The 14,690-nt window shown below is 35.7% G+C and overlaps 1 long non-coding RNA gene across 2 annotated transcripts; it reads right to left on the reverse strand.

The window, feature by feature from the left end:
- Nucleotides 1–6,433: 6,433 nt before the first annotated feature.
- LOC127740715 (uncharacterized) lies at nucleotides 6,434–10,920 on the reverse strand. 2 transcript variants are annotated; one of them, XR_008001549.1, is made up of 4 exons: nucleotides 10,757–10,920; nucleotides 10,111–10,673; nucleotides 9,892–10,008; nucleotides 6,434–7,051 (listed from the first exon to the last, which is right to left on the reverse strand). It is a non-coding gene; the product is annotated as an uncharacterized LOC127740715 (long non-coding RNA). The 2 variants fall into 2 exon arrangements; XR_008001548.1 differs by lacking the exon at nucleotides 9,892–10,008.
- Between the last annotated feature and the right edge of the window lie 3,770 nt (nucleotides 10,921–14,690).

A 14,690-nucleotide genomic window follows, 5' to 3' on the forward strand; every position in this document is an offset into this window, starting at 1 on the left:
GGTGATGCCCTACATACATCTTGCCATGGAAAGGAGTAAGAAGGATTGAGTGAAGCAGTGGGAGAGCAGGCGTCCTTGAGCCATACAGTATCTCCATTCGCTTATCTGAAATTCCCACCAATGAATCTGCATAAGTATTCTATCCCTTTTATTATTTATTTTCTTATCTTTATTTTCGAAAACCATAAACCAATTTAATCTGCCTAACTGAGATTTACAAGGTGACCATAGCTTGCTTCATACCAACAATCTCTGTGGGATCGACCCTTACTCACGTAAGGTATTACTTGGATGACCCAGTACACTTGCTGGTTAAGTTGAACGGAGTTATGATCACACCAGGGATTATTAAGATCCCAATTTATCACACCATGATCTCTTTGGGGTATTTTTAATTTCATACAAATACAAAGAGACCAACTTTGAGGATCACAATTTCGTCCACCAAGTTGCCACCCTGTAGCTGACTCCATATCGAACCATAGCAGAGTAAGGATGTTTATTGCAGAAATAAGTGCCCACATCACTGATTAGTACTTTAGGGACACCAAATCTGCTGAAGATGTATTTCTGGAGGAATTTCAGCACTGTCTTAGTATCATTAGTGGGTGTTGTAATAGCCTCCACCCATTTGGATACATAATCCACTGCCACCAGAATATAAGTGTCTGAGTATGATGGTGGGAAAGGCCCCATGAAATCAATACCCCATATATCAAACAACTCAATCTCTAAGATCCCTTGTTGAGGCATGGCATAACCGTGAGGCAGATTGCCAGATCTTTGGCAATTGTCATAATTACGTACAAACTCTCGAGAATCTTTATAGAGAATAGGCCAGTAGAAGCCACATTAGAGGACTCTTGTGGCTGTTCGCTCACTTCCAAAATGTCCTTTATACTATGATCCATGGAAATGCCAGAGGATCTTTTGTGCTTCTTCTTTAGGTACACATCTACAGATTACTCCGTCTGCACATCTCTTGAAGAGATATGGTTCATCCCAAAAATAGTACTCTGCATCCGAGATCAATTTCTATGATTGCTGCCTACTATACTCTTTGGGTATGAATCTCATAGCCTTGTAGTTTGCAATGTCTGCAAACCATGGTACTTCCTGGATGGCAAAGAGTTGCTCATTCGGAAAGTTTTCAGAGATCTCAGTAAGAGGGAGGGACGCCCCTTCTACTGGTTCTATTCGGGACAGGTGATCTGCTACTTGGTTCTCTGTCCCTTTTCTATCTCTTATTTCTATATCAAACTCTTGTAGAAGCAACACCCATCTTATGATTCTGGGTTTTGAGTCCTGCTTTGTGAGTAGATATTTAAGAGCAGCATGGTCAGTGTACATAATCACTTTTGATCCTACTAAATAAGATCTGAACTTGTCAATTGCGTAAACCACTGCAAGTAACTCTTTTTTTGTGGTTGCGTAGTTCTTCTGTGCGTCATTTAAAACATGACTGGCATAATAAATGTCGTGCAGAAGCTTGTCATGCCTTTGTCTCAACACTACACCAATTGGCATGATCACGGGCATCACACATTAGTTTAAATGGTAATGTCCAGTCTGGTGCAGAGATGACTGGTGCTATGACCAGCTTAGCTTTCAGAGTCTCAAACACCTGCAGACACTCCTTATCAAAGATAAATGGTGTGTCTGCAGCTAGCAGATTACTCAGAGGTTTTGCAATTTTTGAAAAATCTTTTATAAACCTCCTATAGAATCCTGCATGCCCCAGAAAGCTTCTGATTGCCTTAACATTGGCAGGTGGTGGTAATTTTTCAATTACCTCTACCTTAGCTTGATCCACCTCTATTCCCTTGTTCAAAATTTTGTGCCCAAGGACAATTCCTTCAGTCACCATAAAGTGACATTTCTCCCAATTTAAAACCAGGTTAGTCTCTTGGCACCTCTTTAGAACAAGTGCTAGATGGTCAAGACAGGAGCTGAATGAGTCTCCAAATACTGAAAAGTCATCCCTGAAGACTTCCAGAAATTTTTCCACCATATCAGAGAAAATAGAGAGCATGCACCTTTGAAAGGTTGCAGGTGCATTGCACAGACCAAATGGCATCATTCTGTATGCAAATACTCCAGATGGACATGTGAATGTTGTTTTTTCTTGATCCTGGGGATCTACTGCAATTTGATTATAACCTGAATATCCATCCAGAAAGCAGTAGTAATCATGACCTGCTAGTCTTTCTAGCATCTGGTCTCTGAATGGTAAAGGAAAATGATCCTTTCTGGTAACTGTATTGAGCCTTCTGTAATCAATACACATACGCCACCTTGTAACTGTTCTTGTAGGAACCAGTTCATTTTTTTCATTATGAACCACTGTCATGCCACCCTTCTTAGGGACGACTTGGACATGGCTCACCCAGGGGCTATCAGAAATAGGATAAATAATCCCAGCCTCTAGTAATTTAGTGACCTCCTTCTGCACCACCTCCTTCATGGCTGGATTCAGCCGCCTCTAAGGTTGAACCACTGGCTTAGTGTCATCCTCCAATAGGATCTTGTGCATGCATCTGGCTGGGCTAATGCCCTTAAGATCACTTATGGACCACCCAAGAGCTGTCTTGTGTGTCCTCAGCACTTGAATTAGTGCTTCCTCTTCCTGTGTCTCTAAGGTAGAGCTTATGATTACAGGAAAAGTGCCATATTCTCCCAGAAATGCATATTTCAGAGATGGTGGTAATGATTTGAGCTCAGGTTTAGGAGGCTTCTCCTCTTCCTGAGGGATTTTCAGAAGTTCTATTATTCTCTCTGGTTCCTCCAGATCAGGCTGAACATCTTTAAAGATATCCTCTAGCTCTGATTCGAGACTCTCAATCATATTGATTTCTTCCACTAGAGAGTCAATAATATCAATGCTCATGAAGTCGTTTGAGGTGTCTGGATGCTGCATAACTTTGACAACATCCAACTTAAACTCGTCCTCATTGACTCTCAGAGTTAATTCCCCTTTTTGGATGTCAATGAGGGTTCGTCCAGTTGCTAGGAGAGGTCTTCCTAGAATGAGAGTTGCACTATTGTGCTCCTCCATTTCCAGCACCACAAAGTCAGTGGGAAAGGCAAATGGCCCAACTTTGACAATCATGTCTTCAATCACGCCTGATGGGTATTTAATGGAGCCATCAGCAAATTGGAGACATATCCGGGTTGGTTTGACTTCTTCAGTCATACCAAGCTTTTTTATAGTGGATGCAAGTATTAGGTTGATACTTGCTCCAAGATCACATAGAGCTTTCTTGGTACAAGTACCCTCTAATGTGCATGGTATCATGAAGCTTTCGGGATCTTTAAGCTTCTCTGGTAAGTTTTTCAGAATGACTGCACTACATTCTTCAGTGAGGTAAACTTTTTCAGTTTCTCTCCAATCCTTCTTATGACTTAAGATCTCGTTCATGAACTTAGCATAAGAGGGTATTTGCTCAAGTGCCTCTGCAAACGGAATCTTTATTTCAAGAGTCCTGAGATAGTCTGCAAAGCGGGCAAATTGCTTATCCTGTTCCGCTTGGCAGAGTTTCTGAGGATAAGGCATTTTGGCTTTGTATTCTTCAACCTTAGTTGCTACAGGTTTATTTCCTACAGATGTGGTTGGAGAAGCCTTTTTAGAGGGGTTGCTATCAGCACTTGTATGTGTCTGATCCCTCACTGGCGTTAGAATGCCAGGGTTGGAAGCTGGAGTGGCGTGCCAACTCCTTACTTGTTTTTGGCGTCTGAACGCCAGAACTGAGCTTCCTTTGGGCGTTCAACGCCAACTTCTTACTTGTTTCTGGCGTTTGAACGCCAGAACTGAGCATGGGTTGGGCATTTAACGCCAGCTCTCCACCCTCTTCTGGCATTTGAGCGCCAGAATTATTTCTCTCTGGGCTTTTACTGTCCTCAGAGGGATTTTGGGTAGCAGTTTGTTCATTTCTTGGCTTCCTGCTGCCTTGAAGTGAGGTATTTAATATTTTTCCACTTCTTAATTGAACTGCTTGGCACTCTTCTGTTATTTGTTTTGATAACTGCTGTTCTGTTTACTTCAACTACACTTTCATATTCATATTAGCCATTCTTGTGTCTTGTAGTATCTCCTTGAATTTGGCTAGCTGTTTTGTTAGAAAATCTAATTGCTAATTGAATTCAGTAACTTGTTCTGCAGGACTGAGTTCAGCAGTTACTGTTTTGGCCTCTTCTTTCATAGAACGTTCACTACTTAGGTACAGATTCTGATTTCTGGCAACTGTATCAATGAGCTCTTGAGCTTCTTTATTTGTCTTTCTCATCTGTATGGATCCACCAGCTGAGTGGTCCAAAGACATCTGAGCTTTCTCTGTAAGCCCATAATAGAAGATGTCTAACTGCATCCACTTTGAAAACATTTCAGAGGGGCATTTTCTTAGCATCTCTCTGTATCTCTCCCAGGAATCATAAGAGATTCATTATCTCCTTGTTTAAAGCCTTGGATGTTCAGCCTTAGCTGTGTCATCCGTTTTGGAGGGAAGTATTGATTCAGGAATTTTTCTGACAGCTGTTTCCATGTCCTTATGCTAGCCATAGGTTGGTTATTTAACCACTTCTTAGCTTGGTCTTTTACAGCAAATGAAAATAGTAATAATCTGCAGACATCCTGATCTACTTCCTTATCATGTACTGTGTCAGCAATTTATAAAAACTGTGCCAGAAATTGTAGGTTCTTCTTGTGGAAGACCGGAATACTGGCGACTTTGTTGCACCATGATAATGAGCTGAAGATTCAACTCAAAACTACTGACTCCAATGGAGGTATACGGATACTACTCCCATATGAAGTAGTAGTGGGGTTAGCATATGACCCCAGAGTCCTTTTGGACTGTTCATGTCCATTTAGGTCCATGATGGAGAAAGGGAGATAATGTGGATTTATTTTATTATAAAAATTTTTTTGAAATAATAAAATAAAATAGAATAAAAACTACAATAAAAATATAAAAAGAATTGAAAATATTTTATGAGGATTTTCGAAAAAGTGAGGAGAGAGAAAGTTGTTAGGATATTTTTGAAAAAGATATGATTTTAAAAATCTTAACAACTAAGATATGATAAGATAAAATTTTGAAATTGAAATCTAACTTTTTATGAAAAATTTGGAAATATTTGCTTAAAAATAGTTAGAAAAGATATTTTTTTTATTTTTGAATTTTATGATGAAAGAGAAAAACACACAAAAGACACAAGACTTAAAATTTTTAGATCTAATGCTCCTTTGGAGGGAAAACACCAAGGACACCAAACTTAAAAATTTTAAGATAAAAACACCAAGAAGACTCAAGAACACTTTGAAGACTCACAAGAACAACAAGAACATGAAGATAGAACACCAAACTTAAAATTTTTAGAAAACCACAATAAAATTTTCGAAAACTAAAGGAAAATTAACAAGAGAACACCAAACTTAAAATTTGGCACAAGATTTAATCAAAGAAAAATTATTTTTGAAAAAGTTTTAAAAGGAAGATACCCAATTACCAAGAACACAAGCACACGCTTTAACCAACTGAGCTATAAATTTAACGTGTTTTAAAAAGGTATTTTTAAAGGAAAACAAAAACATCCAATTCGAAAATTGAAAGATAAAGAAAAGCATGCAATTGACACCAAACTTAAAACATGACACTAAACTCACAGAAAAACTCAAAATTAATAAAGAAAAATAATATTTTTGAAAAATTTTTTGAAAAGAAACTAAAAGACTCTGACCCAAAAGACAAAATTTTTCTAATCTAAGCAACAAAATAAACCGTTAGTTGTTCAAACTCGAACAATCCCAATTCTTAGTCAGGATACCAATAGGGTTCTTTAGTTTCCAATTGTAAAAAGTGAAAGAGCATGAAATGAGTATTTGTTACGCAGTAATGGAGAATGTGTTGGGGTTTTGGAGATGCTTTATCTTCTGAATCTCTACTTTCCTATTGTCATCTTCTTCACGCACGCAAGGTTCCTTCTATGGCAAGATGTGTGTTGGTGGATCACCGTTGTCAATGGCTACCATCCGTCCTCTTAGTGAAAATGGTCCAGGTGCGCTGTCACCGCATGGCTAATCATCTGTCGGTTCTCACTCATGTTGGAATAGGATCCATTGATCCTTTTGCGTCTGTCACTACGCCCAACCTTTGTGAGTTTGAAGCTCGTCACAGTCATTCAATCCCTGAATCCTACTCGGAATACCACAGACAAGGTTTAGACTTTCTGGATTCTCAAGAATGCTGCCAATGGATTCTAGCTTATACCACGAAGATTTTGATTAAGGAATCCAAGAGATACTCATTCAATCGAAGGTAGAATGGAAGTGGTTGTCAGGCACGCGTTCATAAGTTGAGAATGGTGATGAGTGTCACAGATAATCACCTTCTTCATATTAAAGTGCAAATGAATATCTTAGATAGAAACAAGCGTGTTTGAATAGAAAACAGAAATAATTGTATTAATTCATTGAGACACAGTAGAGCTCCTCACCCCCAACAATGGAGTTTAGAGACTCATGCCGTCAAAGAGTACAAAGTTCAGATCTAAAATGTCATGAGATCCAAAATAAATCTCTAAAAGTTGTTTAAATACTAAACTAGTAACCTAGGTTTACAGAAAATGAGTAAACTAAGATAGATAGTGCAGAAATCCATTTTTGGGGCCCACTTGGTGTATGCTGGGGCTGAGACTTGAGATTTTCACGTGCCTGAGCTGTTTCTGGAGTTAAACAACAGGTTGTAACCTGTTTTGGGTGTTTAACTCCAACTGGTAACCTGTTTCTGGCGTTTAACGCCAGAATGGAACATGGAACTAGCGTTAAACGCCAGTTTACGTCGTTTATCTTTGAGCAAAGTATGGACTATTATATATTGCTGGAAAGTCCTGGATGTCTACTTTCTAACCCAATTGAGAGCGCGCCAATTGGACTCCTGTAGCTCCAAAAAATCCATTCCGAGAGTAGGGAGGTCAGAATCCAACAGCATCAGCAGTCCTTTTTTAGCCTGAATAAGATTTTTGCTCAGCTCCCTGAATTTCATCTAGAAAATACCTGAAATCACAGAAAAACATAAAAACTCATAGTAAAGTCCAGTAATATGAATTTTGCCTAAAAACTAATAAAAATATACTAAAACTAACTAAGACATACTAAAAACTACATGAAATTACCCTCAAAAGCGTATAAAATATCCGCTCATCACTAACTGACACAACAGATTTGGAACTAGTTGCACTTAGTTGGGGTCCAATGAATAAGAACACTAGCTACCCAATATACAATGTTAATGGATATCGATTCCATGCCTTATAGTGGTCGATTGGAAAGAAAACAGATAACACCGGAGTTTGGGCTCGTGGGGATTCAGGCGGGGTTCATTCTGATTGATTTGGTGTACAGTGTTGCGTTAGCAACAAGGAACACAAAAGTACAAAGACTACAATATCAATAAACTTAATGTATCCAGGAAATATAGGCACTACGATCCTATATTTTACCTCAAAATGCACGACATGTATACGATTTGTCTGATTCGGGTTAATCTAAGTCTAGTTGGGTGGTTGTAATTAAGACTAATCCAAAAGGCCACATTGAATCTGATGATAGAACAAAGGGTAAAGAACCTTACCAGATTGATGACCCAACTCCTTCAAAAATAGTGGTTGATATCGGTGAGTCGATCACCCTTAGGTCTGCTGTTATGGATGATGAGATCATTGAGCTTTGAATAGATGCCGACGCACATCCACCAGAGGACGAAGATCTTCAAAAAGAAGACGGGGTTGATGGCGACGAAGAAGAGGAAGATGAGTTTGATGATAATAAGAAAACTACCTCGGAGGAGGAGGATAATGAACAAGAGGAAGTAGATAATGAATCTGAATAGGTTTAATGTAAATATAGTTCTGTGATATGTATTTCCTTAAGAAACTTTGTGAATAATGTAATATAATTAGCATTGTTTTAGATATTTCAATTTCAAGTCGTTCCGTATGTTTAATTTATATTTTTGATATTTCACATCAAGTTTAAAGTACTATTTCAATTATTAATTATCAGGGATACATTATAGATGGACGAAAAAAGATTTAAAAAAATAAAAAAGCTACTGTCGAATTTCGACAGTAAGTTGGCAGGGAGACGTACGATATAGTGCCAACGTTACCGTCAAAAAATTCCACCGGTAATATTCACCAGATTCCGTTTTGATGCTAACTATATTCCATCACTAAATTCGATGAAAATTATCGTCTGACACAAGAAATCTGCCGGTATTATGTGACCGACGAGATTTATACTGTCTAATTTATTCTAACGGTAATTTAATTATCGTAAAATTTTTTCGTTTTTTTGACGATAAATTCGACAGTATTTAGCGTTTTTTTGAAGTGTTAACATATCTAATTCAGATTGTTTGAATTGCAGGTACTTAGAAGCCATGCCGATAGACATAAAAATAAAGAAAGCTTTGTTTAACATTGGATCTCTAATAGCGCCCGAAGACGATGGCTTTCTAGCAACCTTTTTTAAGAATAATTGGGAGATTACTAAGGAGAAGACCTGTAGTTTTGTCAAAGCTTGTTGGACTCATCCTACTCTTTAACTCTTATCAAGGACATAAATACTACTCTCTTAGCTGTCATTCTGAAAATTCAGCACTTAGAGTTCATTAACCAATTCAAGCCCATTGCTTTGTGCAATGTGAAGTATAAAATCATTACTAAAATCCTTATACAAAGGATAAAACATTTTTTTGGTGATAGAATTGTTATTTACCAATGAAGCCTTATCCCAAGACGGAAAAATAATGATAATATACTTATTACGAAAGAAGTCATGCATTCGATGAAAAGGATATGAGACAGAAAATTCTACATGAAAACCAAAATTGACTTTGAAAAGACTTATGACAAGACTAGATGGAGTTTCATTGAATATAGACTAAAGGAGTTCTGCTTGCCCCAACGAGTAGTTAATATAATCATGAAGGGAGTCTCTAAGGTCAACTATAACGTGTTATGAAACGAAGGAAAAACTGATAATTTTTATCCCTATAAGAGGCATTAGGCAAGGAGACCCACTATCTCCTTACCTCTTTGTCATTTTCATGGATAAATTATCTCAGCTGATTGCAAAAGGATATGGTCAATGGAAGCTGGGACCTTTTTGTAATCGGCAGGAATGGGATTCATCTTTCCCATCTTATGTTTGTCGACGCCTTACTACTTTTTGCAGAAGCATCAACGCAACAAATGCAGAACATTAACATGACTTTGGGGCTTTTTTGTGAAGCAGCTGCACTGCGAATTAATAGTCACAAATCTTCTATTGTGTTCTCTAAGAATGCCCCGGCAACAACTAGGTTGGAGATTTTGAAAAAGTACGATTTTAAAGAAAACAGGACCCTTGGAAGAAGCCTAGGAACAATGCTTAACAATAAAAGAAAGAAGAAAGGCAATTTCAAAGTAGTTCTAGAAAGAATTAATGGCAAATGGAAAGGATGGAAAAGTAAAGTCTTATCCTTTGCCAGAAGAGTGACACTTGCCCAATCTGCCATAAGTCCCAGCATAAATTTTGACATGTAGCATGATAGAGTTTCCAAAGCCATTTGCAAAGAAATATAGAGAAAGGTACAGAAAAATTTCATATGGGAACACATAAGATTCAAAAGAAGACTTGATTCCATCAGTTGGAAAACCCTATGCTTACCAAAACAAGGTGGAGGTTTAGAATTCAGAAATTTGGAGTTAATAAATAAGGCTTTCTTATATAAGCTCATTTGGCAACTTAGGAAAATTCCTAATGTACTATGGTCTCAGATTTTCAGTCAAAAATACAATGATGGAAACTTTTTCACTTTAACACCTTCAGCGAAAAAATTAGATTCTAACCTATGGAAAGAGCTTGTTTGACTTTGGCCGAAATTCCAAAACTACACCATCATTTTTATGGAAAACGGAGATTCAACGAGCTTCTGGTATAACAATTGGGTGGAGAGGATTGGAACTCTGAAAAATTTTGTGACCCATAACAATTTTAATAAGGAAAGTGTAGTGAGAGATTGGAGCAACAAAAGAGAAAATTAGAACATAGCTAAACTAAAATCAAACCTGCCTGAAAATATTTGTGGAAAAATTGTGGCACACCCTCCTCCGAGAAGTTACAGTGACGATGACTGAATGGGTTGGATCCACTTAAAGGATGGAACCTTTTCCACTGCATCCACCTACAAAGTCCTAGCAGAGTGGAAGCAACCAACATCAACTATCTAGACCACTATGTGGAAGTGGAAAAGACCCCGAAAAGGAAAGACCTTCATGTGGAGATTGATGCACGTCCACATCTTCACGAACCAGAGAAAGAAGAAACTGTTTGGTGGGGAAGGTGACTGCGCTTTCTGTCCAAATCAAGAAGAGGACATTTTACATGCCATGAGAAACTGTAAGAAAATATCCCCAATTTGGTTAAGCCTATTAGACCCGAGCTATAACCAAGTTTTCTTTGAAGCCAACCTTGAACAATGGGTCGAGATGAACTTTAAAGAATAACACTGAGAGGGAAGAGTAATTGGATGGACATCTTTATTACAGCAACTTGGAAGATGTGAAATTGGAGGAATAGGAAAATACATGAATAATGCTATGAAAGGCCACTGCAATCTCAGTGTGAGATCCTGAAAAAAAACTGAAGGAGATAAATAAGACTTTTAAAAGGAGAAAGAAACAAAGAATTTTTAGACAAAAGAAAGAGAAATACGTTAAGTAGAATCCTCATCTCAAAACTGGGTGACTAAATACTTATGGCTCCAGTATAAGAAAGCAGGATACGGAGGATTCATTAGAAATAATGAAGGAAAATGCATAGGGGGTCGTCTTTTTATATTGAAGATTACACAACATACGGAGCAGAACTTTTGAGAATTGACTAGGGACTCAAAATAGCTTAAACACTGGGATTAAGAAGAATCATTGTTGAGTGTGACTCCAGAACAGTATTGCTAGGATGAATGAGAACAAAACTTTGAAAAATCATCCAACCGCTCTCATTAGAAATATACATCAGTGAAAAAAAATTGATTAAGAGATTTATTTTATAAATATATATAGAGAGAAGACAAAAGATATGCAGATTTTCTAGCACATAAAAATTTAATTCTAGAGCTAGATATATACTTTTGAAACACCCCTCTAAAATAGATGATGAATCTTTTTTAATGATGTTAGAAGAACATCTTTACCCCGCTTAGTTTGTAATTTAGTTCTTTGAACATCAGCCCTTTTACTTAATAAAAAAAGAAGAAGATAGAAATATTATTAGTAGATAGTAGTATTATTATAAATATCATTAATTAATATATTAAACACTTAAAAACAATTACATATTAGTAATTTAGCATGTATAATGTGTAATGTAGTATAGCAATATCAAGTAGCGTTTTTCTTTAAAAAAATAAGTATAAAATATAAATGTATGAATATGTAAGAAATTTATAATTAATATAAAAATAATTAACTGACCCATTTAAAGATTACACAGTCCAAACAAAATAACATTATAATTTAATTTTTATAAAATTTCATCATGTTTCTCTGTGCACTCTTAAGGGTTGAGGATTAAGAATTATAATTCTTGTTACCAATAACAACATAATAATTATATAAAGAGCAACTTCAATTCATCAATTTCTATAATTTGAGAAAAGTTAATTAGGCTTAATTAATTCTAATCCACAAGTAAAGTATGATGTGTATGCATCTCATGCGTATACATGCATGATGTACACGCATCTTTACAACTTTGTCAAATCTTAATTTTTTTCATAAAATTTCTATTTTTGCCTATTTTTTTTCTATTTTTTCAAATCATTCTTATCTCCTAAATCTTAAACAATTTAAATAAACATATCAAGATATCGAATGGAATAAAAGTAAAATTAGTTTGACAATTTTCAAAGCCTAAAAGTGTTTCAATTAGTTAACTATAATTTGGAGAAAGTTCATAAAAGCATTCATTTATAAAGAATAAGTGTAAGTTAAGTTAATAAATTTCATTTTTTTTCAATTTAAAAATTATCATAAAATATAAAATTATCAACCCTTTATAAAATATGTTTTAAATTTTTCTCTTTTTATTCCAAATTATCATAAAATATAAATTTATCAACCCTCTATAAAAAAATGTTTTAAATTTTTCTCTTTTCATTCCAGTTATCTTTTTATTACATAGTAGAGAGAAAAGTTATTGAAAAAAAATATTATTAACAAGGCTTTGAAACAAAATTGAAAGTGGATTGTTAGTAAATTATATGATTGTATATATTGAAAAAAATATTTAAAAATTCACTTTAAAAATAATAATTGATAATTTTAGTTTTATGAAACACCACTAAACAAACACAAAAATACAAAAACCTTAAAGTATATTATTGAATTTTAACTTTTATATAATATAATTATTGACTTGATATGAAAATGTTAAGTCGTGGGATATGGATTACTAAAAGGAGAAAGCAAGAAGAATCTGAAAACTGGATTTCTAACTCAGTTTATGATATAGTGATGAAGAAATTGTAGTGGAACCTTTACTCAACGAAGGACAAAAAAAAAAAATATCAACACAGTTCAGTTGACAATGCAATTAAAAAAAAAATCACAAGAAGGCGGAATGCGGCACAAAACTAGGAACTAAATCTTTATTATAAGGAATGTGTGCAGTCTTTTGGTATTTCTAATATGGTGTTTGGATATGTTTTGTTGTATTTGGTCTTTGGACTCTTATCTTAATTTAGTAGGAGGTGTGTTTGTTTATTTAGTTTTCGGGTGTGTCAGGGTGTGACTTGTGAGTGCGGTGTATTATTGGTAAAATTGGGACTTGCTTTTGTTAGCTTACTCAATTTGTCTTGTTTATTGAGTTCCTGTACTTTGCTCTCCTTTCGTGGTCGAACAACTCACTGATAAACCTCATTTTGAGAGTTTATCTTGTATTGAATTTAGAGTATTTTGATGACCTTTTTTCACATTTAACCTATGAATTAGCATGGTTTTGTTACCTCTCTCGTATTTGTGCTTAAGTGTAAAAACATGTTTTTTAAGCCTTTAATTTGATAATTTTAATTCATCCTTGATTCCATGAGATGCCTTGATGTGTTTGCTAGTAATCTCAGGTTGAAACAGGCTAGACATGGATCAAAGGAGAAAGGAAGAAGCAAGTGGAAAGAAGCATAAAAGCCAAAGAATTGATCTCGACCAAGCACGCGCATGCGCACAAGGCGCCCGCGCGCACATTGCAAAATCGGCCAGGGACGTGCACGCGTACCGTGCGCGCACGCGTCGATGACCGCACATGACTTCATTAAAGCAACACGTGCCTGGCGATTTGGAAGGGTTTCTGAACCCATTTTGGCGCCAATTGCTGATAGAAGGGAATAAAAGGATCAAGGATTGAGGGGAAGGAGGATCATCAATCTATCATATAGCATAATTAGGATTAGTTTAGAGTTAGTTTTAGAGAGAGAAGCTCTCACTTCTCTCTAGAATTAGGATTAGGTTTAGGCTAATCTCTCTTCTTAGATCTAGGTTTAATTCATGCTTTGATTCACTTTTCCTTTATCAATTCTTAATCTTCTCCTCTTCCTCTTTCTAGTTATGTGCTTTAATAATAGTAATTCTTCATTTTGTTTTGGATAGATTGTTGTTTCTTTGTTTTCTTTCAATAATGCAATTTGAGGTAATTCATGATAATTGTGATTTCCTTGATTGTTGTTGTTAATTCTTTGCAATAATTGTTGTTAAATTTTATTCTTGTTATCAATTTACTATGCTTTTCTTATATGCCTTCCAAGTGTTTGATGAAATGCTTGGTTGGATTTTAGTGTAGGTTTTGTTCCTCTTGGCCTAGGTAGAGTAATTAGTGACTCTTGAGTTATCTAATTCCTTTGTTTATTGATAATTAGAAGTTGCTAATTGATTTGAATGCCTCTAAAGCTAGTCTTTCCTTTAGGAGTTGATTAGGACTTGAGGAATCAAATTGATTCATCCACTTGACTTCCCTCCATGGTTAGAGGTTAACTAAGTGGGAGAAATGAACAATTCTCATCACAATTGAGGAGGATAACTAGGATAGGACTTCTAGTTCTCATATCTTGCCAAGAGCTTTGTTAATTGTTAGTTTATTTTCTTTGCCATTTATGTTTCTTGTCTAAAATCTTCAAAACCCCAAAATAACTCACAACAATAACAAGACACTGCATTACAATTCCTAAGGAGAACGACCCGAGGTTTGAATACTTCGGTTTAAAAATTTTAGGGGTTTGTACTAGTGACAAACAACTTTTTGTATGAAAGGATTATTGTTTGGTTTAGAAACTATACTTTACAACGAGATTTCATTAGTGAAATTCTAAACCGTCAAAAATCTAATCATCTAATCTTCCTGATACTTATTATATTCCCAAATAGAACTTTAATCTTATTTCTATTGGTCAACTTGTTGATCTCGGTTTTGATGTCACTTTTCCCATTTCTGGTTGTCATGTACAGGATTGTCGGAGAGGACTGATGAGCGGATAATTTGTACGCTTTTTGGCATTGTTTTTAGTATATTTTTAGTATGATCTAGTTAGTTTTTAGTATATTTTTATTAGTTTTTAGTTAAAATTCACTTTTCTGGACTTTACTATGAGTTTGTGTGT

Source organism: Arachis duranensis, chromosome 7, assembly GCF_000817695.3.
Source record: "Arachis duranensis cultivar V14167 chromosome 7, aradu.V14167.gnm2.J7QH, whole genome shotgun sequence".
NCBI lineage: Eukaryota > Viridiplantae > Streptophyta > Magnoliopsida > Fabales > Fabaceae > Arachis > Arachis duranensis.